Source organism: Copadichromis virginalis, linkage group LG12 (genome assembly GCF_057382275.1).
Source record: "Copadichromis virginalis isolate Kocher_CV1m ecotype Utaka linkage group LG12, C_Virginalis_male_GT1.1, whole genome shotgun sequence".
NCBI classification, from domain to species: Eukaryota; Metazoa; Chordata; class Actinopteri; order Cichliformes; family Cichlidae; genus Copadichromis; species Copadichromis virginalis.
The window spans coordinates 6,532,158-6,547,703 of NC_140629.1; the positions used below are offsets into that span (position 1 = coordinate 6,532,158).

General features: G+C 43.1%; 1 protein-coding gene across 2 annotated transcripts in view; it reads left to right on the forward strand.

Moving 5' to 3' along the window:
- sema4c (sema domain, immunoglobulin domain (Ig), transmembrane domain (TM) and short cytoplasmic domain, (semaphorin) 4C) overlaps nucleotides 1-15,546 on the forward strand; it is a 112,733-nt gene that overhangs the window by 38,645 nt on the left and 58,542 nt on the right. The gene's annotated exons all lie outside the window — the stretch shown is intronic.

Below are 15,546 nucleotides of genomic sequence, written 5' to 3' on the forward strand. Positions count from 1 at the left end.
CGCGTAGCGTTTGCAGCTTGTCCTGACTGTGTATGTGCAAGTGGAAGGAAAGACGGCCATATTTATCTGAAAGTCGAAAAGTGGAAAACAAAGGGAGAAAAGAAAGAGAAGGAGAAAAGAGAAATGGATGATTGAATCTGACAAGCTGTGCACAGATTTTAAAGGTTAAGTTTACTGAAGATAGCTTTTATCGTTATTTCCGTCTTCTGAGGCTGAATGCAACAAAGCACAAGGTTGGAATTTCTGCCTTAGTAATTTTAGTTTGATTTGCTCTGAAATCTGAGTGTTCCAGCATTTTAAAATCAGATGAGAGAAGTTGATGAAACTTCACAGATCTTTGTTGGGTTTCAATTTTTAAAATGTAAAGTTGTTTTAAAGCACTCACAACAATCGTAGAGGTACAATCGCATACTAATACGATCGCTTCGGTATCACTTCTCAGGCTACAAACGGGCTGCCATGATCATCTGATTAGTGGAAGTTTTGTTGGGGGTGTTAGACGGCATGGGCCAAAAGATTTAGCTGTGTGCTCTACTGGGAACATCTTTAGGGAAAAGTAAGCAAACAATAACGTAAATATACTGGGAACAGGACAATTGAAGTAATTGGACTCAGATGACCACAATAAGGCCACTCTTTTGGCTCTTAGTTCAGAATAAAGTGATGGATTAATAAAGAAATATATTAGCTTATCTTAGCATACAAGACAAAAACAGTAGCAGTTGGTAGCCTAGCAAAAATATTTCCTAATTGTAGCTGTAAAGCATGTTAAATAACTAAGCAGTTCTCTTTGGCTCGTTTGCATATTATGGTGCTGCAGTTGAGTATCATCAGTGTAATCAGGGTATGAACATTAGATGGCTGCTCTTCCATTCATAGAACCCAGGGTTATTTCTGTAACCACCTCACTGTGCTCTGTTTACTTCTGAAAGCAAAACCCGTGCCCTTGTCATAGAACACTGGATGTCACTATGTGCGTGTGTTTGTGTTTCAGTGGGTGGCCACCTCTTGTCTGATGTGTGTAAGATGAAGGGCTCTCTCATTTACAATCAGTTGTCAGCTTGATCGAGCGAGTGAGAGGCACAGCAGACTCGAGTAAATTGCCTCCGATAAAAAAAGTAATTTGTATCCCAACTTGCTCTTCCCAGAATTTAGACACGCACTAGCCAAAGAGGGAACTTGTTTAAACATGCACATATGCACTTGTATACCTTGATATCAACCAGGTAATGTGTACTCATAAACACAGAGCTGTGAGTAATCAGCCCAGGGCAACGTTCCTCTTTTCTTTTTTTTTGTCTTCTGCAGGTTTCTTTCCTGCACTGTCGCGTCTCGCTTATCCCTTGTTCTCTCTAATAATTCTGGTGCTCCCTCTCTTTCTACCTATCACTCTCACAGTGTGTGTTTATCTCTGTGAGGATATTGGTTGCCGATCATAAATAGCTTTTTCTCTGACAGCGTGCCATCACAGGCCGAGTGAGCTGGGGGGAGTAGGGGGGTAGCAGAGGTGGGGAGAAGAGAGATTGAAAGAGCGATAGAAGGAGGAAGAGGAGAAAAATGCATGCAACGTGCAGGCAGAGGTTATGCACATCATGCCAGCCTGACAGGTGTCGGGTATGCACAGATAAATGTGTTGTGCTTAAATGCAAACACCCACAACACAAACCTGCTCCCTGAGCCACGTGTAGGACACCACAATAAATTCAATGAACACTGAACTGATTTTTTTTAATACAACAAAGCCGGCCTTTACCGAAAAACAGGCCTACGTTCGGCTACCTCCTCTTTAATTTGCTGCTCATGCTATTTGCAATTAACGCAGACTCAGCACTTTTCTGTGTTAAACTGTTACACCGATAAATTTGCTGTAATGACATTTCCTCCCTACGAATTCCATCAGTACGGCAAGAGTCATGTCGTACTCATTTCTCTTTGCTTACAGAAATCCCCTTTTGATTCGCTTGTTTTGTCCAATCCTTTCCAATTTCCAACTCAACACTTCCTGCAGAAATGTTTCACGTTGATAGCCCTCCAGCATTTACTGTAAAGACGTGTAATCCTTTCTTGGTATGCTTTTAATGAGAAGGATCTGCAGGAAATCTTAGGTCCTTAATGGGACTAAAGAAAACAAAATAGAAAGCATTGGAATTCATTAGTGGATAGTTAAAGGAATAGCTTGACATTTTGAGCAATAAGCTAAATAAAGCCACTGTCCAATTAACTTAGCACAGGAGAAATACATAGAAATGGGGAAAGGGTTATTCTGGCTTTGTCCACTGTTAATAAAAATCACATACTCGTGCTTAGCATGACTTAGAATGGCGCCCGTCAGCTGCAAAGCGATGCATCATATTATACAATACACTTTACATAATGAGGAGGTTCGGCCTCATTATATAAAGGCGAATGTGTCTTTTTTCACACACAGCTTAAAGTAAAACGCTAACTACTAATTAATTCCAACTGCTTCTGCTTTTATGTTACTTTCTTTTTTATCTCGACACTTTTCACAACAAAGCTTCACGTTAAAAGCTTTTGCACTAGCCTAAAGAGTGTTGGCTTTTGAACGGCTCTGTTGGTTTTTAATATGAGAACAATCTTTGAAGTGGACCCGTTTTGCTTTGTCTCTTTTTCTGTCACATGCGTCCTATTACACTGGCAGATGCTCATGTGGACAAAATTTTAAACAGTGAGGTAAGTTCAGACTGCTCTAAACATTCGATTTCCGACAGTTTTTTTCTGTTTTTGGCTCTGTTTTATGTCACAGAGAGAGGATAGCCTAGACGTGCTATTCAAACCTTTTGTTTGCAAGGGACAGCCAGTCAGAGGGGTGCAGGATGTAGGATAACTGAGGGTCTAAAGCAAACACAAATTTGCAAATGTACAAGAATAAAAATACAGAGCCTCTTTAAGAAGTGTTGAGTTTAACTGCAGTGTATATGCAACTGCATTTTTACTGCAACTGCAGAATTTAGTAGGAAATTTCTCATTATTTATCCAAACTTTACTTTTGTCCTTCATTTATGCCAGCCACAACTATGATCTACCCATCTATTTTCGTAACTGCTTGTCCAACCTTTCAAACACACCTGCAGCGATTTTGGAATCAATTAACGGACGCAGGAAGGACATGCAAATGCAGACAGCCGCAGCTGATAAGCAGGATTAAAATTCAAACCTTCTTTCTGTGAGGCCATGCTGGTAGCCTCCGCACAATCACGCCGACCCCGCCGTGCTTGTTATTTGGACGTTTATATGACGCGGTCATTGGTTATATTCAGACAGGCGAGAGATGAATCTTGCCCAAATGCCCTGTCACACACACTTTTACACACACTCGCACGCAGGTTCCCCTCCATCAAGTTTGATGAGTGTGAACCCGCTGCATCTGGCATTCCTCTGTCCTCTCTCTCCACGCCGCAGCAGTCCGTGTCTCTCTATTGATCCCAGCTTATCTTCCCGTAAACCTGGACCTCGTTTCTCCCCTCCTCCCATCTCCTCGCTTCACCACCTCCTACCCCTCCTTCCTCCTCATTGCTATCGATCAGCCCGTGTGTTCAACAAAGTAGAGAGCAGGCTGTGGTTAATGCAGTGCTGGGCCGGAGGGGCTCTGCACGAGACTCGTGTATCGCCTTTCTCTCCTAATGGTTCCAATCAGGCTCTAATAGACCCTGGGTTAGCCCATCAAGGCCCACTACTCTCTTCTCACTCTTCTCACCTTTCACTCATCCTTCCTTCTCATAAATAAATCTCTGTCTCCGCTACATGTCTGCCAGGTGCATTTTTAGCTGATGACTGTTGATTTCGCTAACCGATCCGATAGCTTTTGCTTCTGCTGAGTGTGCACACGCTTCTTCCAAAATGTCCTGCTTTGCATTTTTTACAGTAATGCTCATTCATTCCTGGGAGCTGCCCGGTAGAACCACAGTTTGCTAAGTTTAGCCATTGGGAACTGCCCAGTACCAAAAGCTGCCTTTCATTATCCCTTCTTTCAGTCGCTGAACATACTGTGTCTCTAGCTGGGTTAAGTGCATTTCTCAAGGGTACCTTCATTGTTGTGGATTCGGGGAAAAGAGTCTCTTAACATTTGTTGTTTTTCAGTCAGCAATTTAAATGGAATGACAAGTAGAACTAAAGTATGACACACTAGATGCTAGCATTACCTTTAACTAGCAGAGAGTTTGATAGTTTTTGACATTTGTTGTGGCAGGTATGTAAGAAAAACAAAGACTTCTAGGAACAGCTTTAAGCTCCTGTTAATTTTGTTTTGTAAAAACTTGGATTATGTCATTAAATTGTCTTTTTTTTTTTCAAATCAGAAATCAGAAATCAGAAAGGGTTTATTGCCAGATGTTGAGGTTTACAACATTAGGAAATTGCTGCGGTGCTTCAGTGCAGACAATAAGAATTAAAGTGCTATGTAGAAAGAAAGATATGTGCATGAGATATACATGAGATATATACATGAGAATAAGAATTATGAGTGCTACGTAGAAAGATATGTACATGAGTGCAGGTGGTGATCAGTGCCAAACATATATACATGAGAGTAAGAATTATGAGTGCTACGTAGAAAGATATATACATGAGTGCAGGTGGTGATCAGTGCCAGACATGAAATGATGCAGTGACACAGCGTAGGGTCATGTGTTAGTGGCGGGGACAGTCATGTGGTTATTGTTCATGTGTCCAACAGCAGAGGGGAAGAAACTGTTCTTGTGGCGAGAGGTTCTGGTGCGAATGGACCGGAGCCTCCTGCCTGAGGGGAGCAGGTCAAACAGACTGTGTCCAGGGTGAGAAGGGTCAGCTGAGATCCGGGCTGCACGCCGCAGAGTCCTGGAGGTGTACAGGTCCTGCAGAGATGGGAGTCTGCAGCCAATCACCTTCTCAGCAGAGCGCACAACACGCTGCAGTCTCTGTTTGTCCCTGATAGTGGCTCCAGCGTACCACACGGTGATGGAGGAGGTGAGGATGGACTCGATGATTGCGGTGTAGAATTGCATCATCGTCCGTGTTGGCAGGTTGAATTTCTTCAGCTGCCTCAGGAAGTACATCCTCTGCTGGGCTTTCTTGATGACGGAGGTGATGGTGGGCTCCCACTTCAGGTCTTGGGTGATGGTGGTACCCAGTAAGCGGAATGAGTCCACAGAGGTGATGGGGGTGTCAGTCAGGATGATGGGGGGGAGTGGGGCTGTGTGCTTCCTGAAGTCCACAATAATCTCCACTGTCTTCTGGGCATTCAGCACCAGGTTGTTGTGGCTGCACCAAGACACCAGACGTTCAACCTCCCTCCTGTAGGCAGACTCATCCCCGTCAGAGATGAGCCCAATGACGGTGGTGTCATCTGCAAACTTGATTAGCTTGACAGACTGGTGGGTGGAGGTGCAGCAGTTGGTGTACAGGGAGAAGAGCAGAGGAGAAAGAACACAGCCCTGAGGGGAGCCGGTGCTGATGGTCCGGGAGTCTGAGACATTCTTTCCCAGCCTCACATGCTGCTTCCTGTCCGTCAGGAAGTCAGTGATCCACCGGCAGATGGGATCAGGCACATTCATCTGGGAAAGCTTGCCTCGGAGATGGTCTGGAAGGATGGTGTTGAAGGCAGAGCTGAAGTCCACAAACAGGATCCTGGCGTAGGTTCCTGGGGAGGAACTGCAGGATGCTGCAGGATGAAGTGTAGGGCCATGTTGATGGCGTCATCTACAGACCTGTTGGCTCTATATGCAAACTGCAGGGGGTCCAGGAGGGGGGCCGTGAGGGTCTTTAAATCAGTCCTGACTAGGGATGGGTACCGGTGTCCGGTGCCATGATGGCACCGGTTCTGACATAAACGGTAGTAACCAGACCGAAAAGCAGCGCACATTTCGGTGCTTTATTTCGGTGCTTTTTTTTCCTGAGCTGTGATACACTTCTAGCCAATCATTTTACGTTTCCGAGGATAGTAGGCGGGCCCAGGTACGTACGTTCTTTTAGAGCAGAGCTACAGATTAAAAATGCCCAAGGCGAAGCGGTCAAAGTCTGGCTGTACTTCACAGCAAAAGATGCAAACTCAGCAGCCTGCAACAAGTGCTTTAAGCTGATACTGTGATACTGTCAAAGGAGGTAACTCCTCAAATCCGATGAAACACCTGGCGACGCATAGCGTTTTTTTAAAAGCCGAGAAATGCGCCGTATTTGATAGCTTGCTGCGAGACCTCACACCGAGCGCATCTACTGCGGGTGGGTTGCCTGTTATCGGACCCCGGAGTTAGCAACATCCCCCAAAAACACGAAGAGGAGAGTCCTGGCCCCTAGCCCTGCCAGTGTAGCAGAAATGATGAGGATGATGATGCAGCAGCAGCCGTTCTTCTCTGCGTGAGTAGCTTAATGTTGTTCGTGTGTAATTTACGTTGAGTAGGCTAACCACGTTATTACATTAATGCAGGTAAGGTGAACTAGCAAACATCATCATAGCTACATGCGGCTGTCTTCTTGTTTGATGGCAGATGCTCCCTTCACCCTGGCCAAAAAGGCTCAAATGACCAAAGAAAAAGTGGAAAACAGCTAAACATGAGAGGTTTTTGGACAAAATTGGTGTTTTTTCCATTGTTTAAGCACTGCTTCCAGCCAAGAGTGATACCATATATGCCCTATAGCCGCAGAAAAGGCTAACATTGCTATCTTTTTACAAAAAAACAGCTAAACATGAGAGGTTTTTGGAAAAAGTTTGTGTTTTTTCCATTGATTAAGCACTGCTTCCAGCCAAGAGTGATACCATATATGCCCCATAGCTGCAGAAAAGGCTAACATTGTTACCTTTTTACAAAAAAACAGCTGAACATGAGAGGTTTTTGGACCAATTTTGTGTTCTCCATTCTTTAAGCACCGGTTTGAGCACCGTTTGAGCACCGGCACCGTTTCAAAAGTACCGATTTGGCACCGGTATCGGATAAAACCTAAACGATACCCATCCCTAGTCCTGACAGTCAGTCAGACCATATATTGGCTGATATTAGCTATTTACTGATATATCAGAATTAACATTTATAAAAACCAAGTACAATATAGAAAAGATGGGAGATACACCCTTCAACCAGTGTTAATGTTACACAGTTTTTACAACATTTGGAGCTGGCTGTGACAGATGACTGCCCCTCCCTGAGCCTGGTTCTGCTGGAGGTTTCTTCTTCTTTACCATATAATATAAAGCCCCTTGAGGCAACTGTTGTTGTAATTTGGCCCTAAAAATACAATTGAATTGAATTGATTTGAATTGAATTGAACTCGACAAAGGTCATGTGTTTTCATGCCTCCATCAACTAAAAGCAATGTAAACTGTGTATTTTCCTCTCTCTGTGATGTTTATGGACCAGTTTTGGTGCTGAAATCTGTAAAAGGTCTGATGTTTGTCCTGTGTGCTATAAAAAGCCTGTTTGACATTTATAACCATTTTTCTAGAGAAGCAGCTTTGTGGCTTTGGTGAGAAAGAGGCTAAAAGATGACATCTCATGACAAATGTTTTTTTTCCCCTCTCTCTGCTTTTTAGGACATTCTCCAATCATGTATTTGTTTATTAGGGCAACTCAATAAAGAGTAGACATGCACCCAGTAGTGGTCTTGTGTATGCCTATCTATGCCATGCATTCAGACTTCTGACGTAAATTCTAGAAAAAGTAGCTATACAGAAAAATGACCACAGTTAGCGTTTGACATGCAGCTGGCAATTTTAGATGTCAACAACAAAAAAAGAAAAACAAATTTAAATCCCAGAGAAGAGAACTTATCATAAACCTAAACGTTTACACAACAGTCGTGTCTCACCCGTTCAGTCCTAGACAAATATCGTCTGTCATTCCACTTATCTCTCCGTCAGTGTCCACCCTCCCCACCTCCCACCACCGCAGAGATGTGTGAGCCGCTCGTATAGGAGTCCAGCTAGGTGCAACCTTTATGCCCTATGGCACCTCACTGGGATCCAGGGCTCTGGGCTCAGCATGAACTGCTGAACTCTTCCCGAAAGTACAGACCTGAGGAGAAGGGAGAGGACAGAGAGAGTGGGAGGGAAAGCAAAGGAGTGCTACTGGACAATTAGCCCCCCTAGGAGCATAGTAGGTGGTTCCCCCAAGCTAGAATACACTGAGAGTATTTCAGCAAGTGGCAGCCAGAGAGAAGGGGAGACAGTGTGTGTGTGTGTGTGTTTCTGTGTGTGTGTCATGCACGTAGTGTAGTTTGCATTCATATGCCCCGCAGTTGTTGTTCTGAAATGAGACGGAACATCGGGTGCCCACAGGCGCCAATACGACCATTTCTATTATTCAGAGCTGATTACAGGTCGGAATCATACAGCGGTGAATACTTTTTAATGAGCTCTGAAATACAACAGAGAAAGTTTATCAGATTTTTTGTTTGTCTGAATCTGGCTGGCAGGGAACAACGAGCCTATTTGCCTGAGTGATTTGATTAGTGCGCTGGTGTGTGAGGAGCAGGTTGCAACATATGTGAGTGGTAACTCTGAAATAAATGAATGTGCGCAACTGCGGGAGTACTTAACGACATGTGATAAATCATCCCTGTTATTGTTTTGTATGTGCGTACAGCACCTGTGTTTATTGGGCACATGAATTCATGCGTTGGAATACACGTGTGCTTTCCATTTCAAGAAGTACGTAGATATATACAAAAAAAAACAAGTCCTAAATTGTTTCTTTGTGTCCACGTTTGTTTCAGCCTTCTATTCACAAACCAGTCCACCACCTTGAGCAAGGCGGATTGACCTGTGACCAAACAGTAATCGTGGACGAGTGTGCTCACACTTTTGTATGACAGGTCAGACTGCACTATCCCAGCATCCCCTGGGCCTGCACACAGGGCAGGCAGGTCACGGCAGGGCAGAGTGCACGTGGATTTTACCGTTTCCTCGCTGCAGTCATGTGTGCTCGTCAGAAACAACACAGCCGGGCTGTCAGCACAAGGTCATCCAGAGAAAAAAAGGAGAGAGAGAGAGTTAGATGGAGAGGCTGGGAGAGAGAAAAACAGACAGTGTGTCTGCCCGTGCATAAATAACCTGGTTATTGTTGACTAATCACATTTCTTAAATGTCATGTAAATTAAAAACCTAGTTTCAGGTTAAAGGATTACAATAAATCTCTTACCGACCTAGTTGCACACTGAAAATAGCTAGAGCACGCAGTGCTACTTAAACAGACAGCCAACAGATCAATACACCCACAACCGAGGCAAACGGTAGATAAACTTTAAACTGTCGTTTTAGATTTCAAGTTCATGTTTAGTTGACCATTTTTGATATAATTTTCTTAATCGATGGGTTGACCAGAAAGCTGGAGGAGCAAAGAGCCTTCAGCTTAACAATAGACTATATAAATGTGCTAATATATTCAATTGAATTCAGTTTTATTTATATAGTGCCAAATCAGAACAACAATCACTTCAATGTCCTAAAGACCCTACAATCGAGAGACAAAACCTCAACAGTCATATGACTCCCTTATGAGACAATGCTTAGCGACAGCGGGAAGGAAAAACTCCCTTTTAACAGGAAGAAACCTCTGGTAGAACCAGACTCAGTGAGGGGCAGCTAGGTGTTCTGTAAATGGAATAAGTGTTGTCAGTCTTATTTATGCCTGGCATGAGCATTTTGGTGGACCAGCAGATTTAGCTTCATTTAGCCAGCAGGGCCCGCCTCCTCTAGTCCTTGAATAAGTCAGGTGACACTGGAGCTGGATGGGAAAAGGTCCCATTTGCCATACTCTATGACCTCAATAAACACTTAGTGGTTTATTGAATAGAACATGATGTTCGTTTGGTAAATAATGGCCCAGGTGGGAGTCGAGAAAAAGAAGAAAAAACAGTATACGCTTTGTGACACGCCCGGATGGCTACAGCAAAACTGATCTAACCAGGTTTCACACCAGGGCTTCTTCCATTAGTGTAACATTCAACACATCTTTTATGTACAGTCTATGCGAGGGGTAGGCAACTCCAGGCCTCGAGTGGCGGTGTCTGGCAGGTTTCAGATGTGTCCTTCATCCAACACAGCTGATTCAAATGGCTAAATGACCTCCTCAACATGTCTTGTAGTTCTCCAGAGGCCTGGTAATGAACTAATCATTTGATTCAGGTGTGTTGACCCAGGGTGATATATAAAACCTGCAGGATACCGGCACCTGAGGCCTGGAGTTGCCCATCCCTGTTCTATGCCATCAGTTTTCCTGTAGCACATCTTTGTCAACCCCAGCTGGATTGTTTTTCCTTATCTTTGCATTCACCCGGATTAATATATCACTTTTAAAGTGTAGTCCAGCTGTGCTATACAAGTACATAAATTTTTTTTCTTGAATTTTATGATCTTGACAAGGTTTGCTCATTTTATGGATTTTACCACAGAAGCTGACGCAGTGATGCAATTAACTGTTTTAGTGATTGGTCGGGATTAAACTCTGGACCTCAAGGGCACAGGGTGGAGTACCGGTGATTAAAGACATTTATATGCAGTGAAAACTCCCCACTATAATTTAAACTTGAGATGTTGTCTTAGGTTGGTTGCCATCTCCTTGAGGGAGATAATGATTGCTGCAAAGGGATTTCATAGATTCAGTCAGATACCCCTCAAAATATATTTGATACAGCTACTGTGTTAGCATACAATTGCCTATTTAAACATCCTGCAGACACGGAGGAGCATTAGCATTCATTTGAAGCTGTAGCTGTCACTTCATGAATACCCAATATTCACTTTCCTTCTAGCTGTTGTTTATTTTCTATCTTCTTCAGTGAAATATCTGAAGCCGTAGCTGCTAAATCATTCACTGCTACCTGCTGTGGATGGCAACAAAGCTGATAAGACGGGTGAGCCTCAATTAAAACATTAAAGCTGCAAGCCCTGAAAGCAAAACAATTAGCTAAAAGATGCTAAAATGCCTCCAAAGCTGAGGGGGGAACTGCAGCTCCTGTGACAGGTCTCCATGAGTTCATTAGGATGGTAATCCCTTCCAAATGCATGTATCTGTTTGAGCCATTGTTGATCTAAAATATTTAGTCTTGCAGCTTTAATTTGTGATCGGGAGCTTTTCCAGCATGTTAAAATGATTGAGCTCAATTTACCTTTGATTTTTTTTTTTTTTTATATTTGCAACAGTTACATCACGTGACCGACTCGAATCAGGGTTCAGGTGTTGTCACGGCTTGCACTGAGAAATCTGTAGGTGTTAAATGGCCACGCTCAATCCCCAAGTCTTTCGTCCACAGTCTGCTTCCATCAATCGTGTATACGCTGTCGCAGACCAAAGGCACAGATGGTCCTGCTGTCGTCAGCGTCTGCACGTCAGCGCATCTGGTTTCATCTCGCCTTGTCCTCCTCTTCTATCAGTTCCTCGGGTCTGAGCAGGTGTTTGGCCCGCAGTCAGAGTCCAAATCAGATCCATTTCATCTGTAATCAGCTGGAGCCCCTGGCACTGATGGAAGAGATCAGAGGGCCGATTAAAAAATTGTAAGCCGACCACGCCTGACCAGCCGACCATGACACGGACAAGGCGGCAAAACAGAACGGGGGGGGCAAGTTTGTGCCAATGAGGGGGAGCTACAGGAGGGATGAAAGGAAAGATAGAGTTTTGAAGGCTGGCAAAATCTCCCAGGGGAGGGACATGAAAGAGCAGGACTCTGGGGGAAGTAAGCAGTGATGGAGGCTAAGATGTTACTCTGTGATCTCACAGGATTCCTGTGTGTTTGTGTGTTTTTTTTATTCCATCAAGTGGAAAGAGGTCATTTAAAGTCAAATGCGTTGCTCAGTTCTGCTTCAAATTGGGGTAATTACAATGGGAAGTAAATTCCAATCACCATGTGAAAAGAAAGTTAATGACATTAACTTGATGTTTTTGAACTGCTTGATGCCCCAACGCTGTTTAGCAAATCATTAATTGTGAGAAAATTGTGGCAAATCATGTTCTCAGGTGCATGAAAACTGATGGGTGATGGGTGGCTCACATACTGATGACAGCTGCTTTAAAGGAGCTCAAATAGCGTTTAGGAGCCGTTCACAAGGTATTGGATGTATCAGAAAGACCATCACCATTCAGATACACACACACACACACACACACACACACACACACACATTAAGTCACTATGTGGAGCTGATCAAATCCCCATTTGATTATCTTTCATCTGTGCCAGCTCGACAACAGCAGTCTGCCTAGGCTGTCAGCACACACACACACACACACACACACACACACACAACTGAAAACACACAGCTGTTTATTGTGCGCTGGTCAGCATAAAGAGACTCAGCACACTTATTTGTTTACACCTATTCACTGATATGCTAGTTATTCTGTCACTTAAATGAAGGCTTGCTCATGCTTGATATTGCTTTAAAGCGTATATGCAAACCAGAAGGGCTCTCATACACACATACACACGCACACACACTCTACCTGCTTTAAGTGACCACCTGCGTCTGTGTACTCTCAGATGGAGAGTGCACATGGAGTGGGAATGTGTGTGTGTGTTTTACTGTCAGTGTCTACTCCATTAGTGCCACACTCTGAGTGAAATCACTGCATCAGATGTGTTAGGTCCAGCTCTCTGGACTGGATCTAGCTTCTCACCGTACTTCCATAGAGCAGTGGGGTCTCCCACCCCCTTCCTCCAAAGTCCGGTTGCACACATGGCTCTAGAGGACTGAGATAAAATAGCAAACAAGTCCATGACTTCCTTCCCCACAAGTCATCAATTTTGCAGGTTCACTGAAACATGATATATTTCTTTTTTGCTTTGTTTTTATAACCGTTTTGCTCAGGACTTAAGCTCCATACTTTAAAATCTTTCCTTTGATGTATCACCACAACATTTAAACTCCAGGCATTTAACTAAAGCTTTACTTTAAGAAATGATTTTAGACCATTAAAAAAATGTTTTTAATCGACCTGTGTTTTTAAAGGCTGGTGTTTAATCAAAAGGTTTTAGCAGAAAAAAATAATTTATGACAGCTTCCTCTAAGGCTCCCTGTTGTATTCACAGAGTTTAAAACACCATTATGAACCCTTTAGAATGCTTTTTAAATCATAAAAATGAAATAAGGTGATCTCATGTAAAAAACTAAATCATGTCCAAAAAAAAAGTTATTTTGGGGAAAAAAATATTTTAATTTGATGTCTTTGGGAGCTCGATCTGAACATAACTGAAGCTGAACTGACCCATAAATGAAATTATTCCTCTTTTAGGAAACATCTGCCAGCTGTTAGAAATAGAAATTCCTTCTTTGAATAGTCCGAGCCACAACATCAATGAACGTTTAAAGTCTATTACTTGAATCTGTTTGCCATAAAATAATTTTATTGCCAAGCATTTTCTCACATTCAGCTAAATGATATAGCACCAGTTCAAAGTGGCCCTAAAATGTTAAGAGAGCTCTCCAATGATTGGCTGTTTCCCAGTCAGAAAACGCAGTGAACAGGAAGAACTCTCTTTTAACCTCCAGCAGAACCAGGTAGGCGTAGCCATCAGATCAGTTGGGGCTTTGAAGGGAAAGAGAAGAGAGAGATAGCGAACAACACACAGGACAAACAGAGTCTATAAGAGAATAAAGAAGGGAGTGCAGGAAATGTGCAAAGTGCATCAATAAATTGTGTTTTTCTATATTCAGGTGTGGTGCACTGCCTGATACTCCCCTGTTTAAAGACACTGGCAGTCTATGTTATGTTCCATAATGACTGGAAGTGATAATTCCCAGTCATTATGCAACATAACATAGATGCCATTTTCAATAAAATTGTGTTTATGCAAGTAGCACTTAATGTCATTGTCAGCTTGCTATCACGTCAACAGCGGCACTATAAACATGTGGAGCTCTGAAGGTGTTTATTTTGTGTTTGCTGGTTAGCTCTAATCACAAGCAATAGCTGAGACTTATAGAAATGTAATTGTTTTTGTTGGTATTCATTCATACAAGCTGCACATCAAGGAAGCACTTCCTCCCTACTGTGACAGAGCACTTCCTCACAGGGGATCATCTGATCTGTCCCTTATGTTGTAGGTCCTTTACTATGAAGTATCTTGAGATGACTGTTTGTGTGACCTGGCGCTACATAAAAAACTGAAATAAAACTGTAAAAAAAAAATCTTAAAACCTGATATAAAGCAAATTATTTGTTTGCAGAATAATTTCAGGTATTATTTTGTTATTTCTAGTAATCATTGCTATAGCCAAATTAACTCTAAGGTATTGTTTTATGTTGGTTTCGTTACTGGATTTCATTGTTTCAGTGTTCTCGTGCTCTTGATGTTTTAAAGACCAACCTACTAAGACTGTTTTGGTACCAGGAAACATCCTTTTTGAATGTTGATAAGCCTTTGCAGGCACAAAAAAACGAAAAAGAAGCCCACACATCTGACCATTAATGCATCAGCACTGCTCCAGCTTCCTGCTATGATGATTTCAAAGTGAAGAGAACGTAGCATAAAAGTCCTTGAGTCGGTCTTAACTCCCTTCGTCCATGAGGTGTGAAATCGTTTGATCCAGCTTGTTACCATTTTGGTGAAAAAGCCTTTATGTAGCTGTGAGAATTTTCATTTGTGTGTGTGTTTTTTTAAATGCTGTTGGAGCAATAAAAAGTGCAGACAAAGGGGAGGGTACAAGGTTGGAGTTGAGAAGCAGGAAGGAAGGAAGGAAGGAAGGGAGCTGACGGTAGCTTCTGCGATAGTTTTGAATGAAGGCAGAATGAAGGATGGGGGCTGTCCTATAGTATATCCTGTCTGTGTGAGTCTGTGTGTACTTGTCTGTGTTTGCGCATGGGTGGGGTAGTGGGGGTTAAATAACATTAAGTGTGTGCTTGTGTCTGGATGGAGGGCGGTGGGCGATGTTGGCTTTAAGTAGCGTGCAAAAAGGTCAGAGGTTGGGGTTAAAAGTCAAACAATGCCTGGAAAGACTAGCAATCAGTTGGGGCAGGAAAAAGCTGCCAGGAAAGGGTAGGTGGGTAAAATGAAGGGCAGGAAGAGGAAAATGGGGAAAAGAGATAAAGTGTTCTAAGAGGACGGAGGAGGGCTGACGTTCACACACTTCGAAGTATCAGAGCTATGTAGCTTCTCCCTACAGGGGCTCATCTTACCTCTAAGCACACTCGAAAAACACACAGAAACAAAAATACAGACACGAAGATAAAACAGACCCATGCAGGAGCTCTGTAACCTAATCAGAACATGTGGCCTATTTCTCTGTATGTTTTAATGAGCCCTCCATTGTGGAGCGCGGACTGATATTATTAAGCTGCCGTGTCTCAGCTCATTAGCTAAACCAGGCTCAACAACAACACCAGCAGCTAAAAGATGATTTGATACCGCCTGCAGAGTTATGCGACACCACAGGACCTTAAAGAGGTCGTGGGGAGAGGCAGAGCAAGTGAGTTAATTCGGTCACTGGGAATGAGTCAGACTAAATCTTGCTTCCTATGACACAAAAAATACGAACAGCGCAGAACAGGCAGAGTTCAACCACCCCTTTTGTAAAGCTTCCCACAAATTAGCCTGGAATATTCAGTGTTTCTTCAGTCGTCA